Below are 444 nucleotides of genomic sequence, written 5' to 3'. Positions count from 1 at the left end.
CAATACATACGTATATATATTAGAATTTATTTATTTATTTGCATAATGATTTCTGCGTGTTCAGTTCTTTTACTGAGTGTAGGTATGACTGTTATCTATCTTTATTTATAATTTAAAAGAAAACTACAATAGTCATAAAAAAGAGCGTCAGTGCTGATTAATCTAATCTAAATAGAACTCCTGTTACGGAGATATCGATACTAATAATCACTTTATAATCATCTTACTCAAACTATCAAAAAACACACCCTATTCAAAGTAGAACCTCTTTAGAGCAGCTTTAATATTTCATAAGATATTGCTACAAAGGGATTCTGGTCACAGTATTTTTTAATCTTTATATAAAGAGTTGCAAAAAAAATGATAATAAATAACATAAGATTTCCTCAGGGACACTCCTTCAGAAAAAAAAATATCGGCTCATGGGAAATCAGAGCGAATTTC

At 28.6% G+C, this 444-nt stretch overlaps 1 protein-coding gene across 1 annotated transcript in view; it reads left to right on the top strand.

Moving 5' to 3' along the window:
- Positions 1-444, top strand: part of LOC119592270 (serine-enriched protein-like) — a 38,500-nt gene that overhangs the window by 10,128 nt on the left and 27,928 nt on the right.

Source organism: Penaeus monodon, chromosome 30 (genome assembly GCF_015228065.2).
Source record: "Penaeus monodon isolate SGIC_2016 chromosome 30, NSTDA_Pmon_1, whole genome shotgun sequence".
In the NCBI taxonomy this organism is placed as follows: Eukaryota; Metazoa; Arthropoda; class Malacostraca; order Decapoda; family Penaeidae; genus Penaeus; species Penaeus monodon.
The sequence above is the reverse complement of the archived record's forward strand: the minus strand, read 5'-3'. Positions and strand labels throughout refer to the sequence as shown.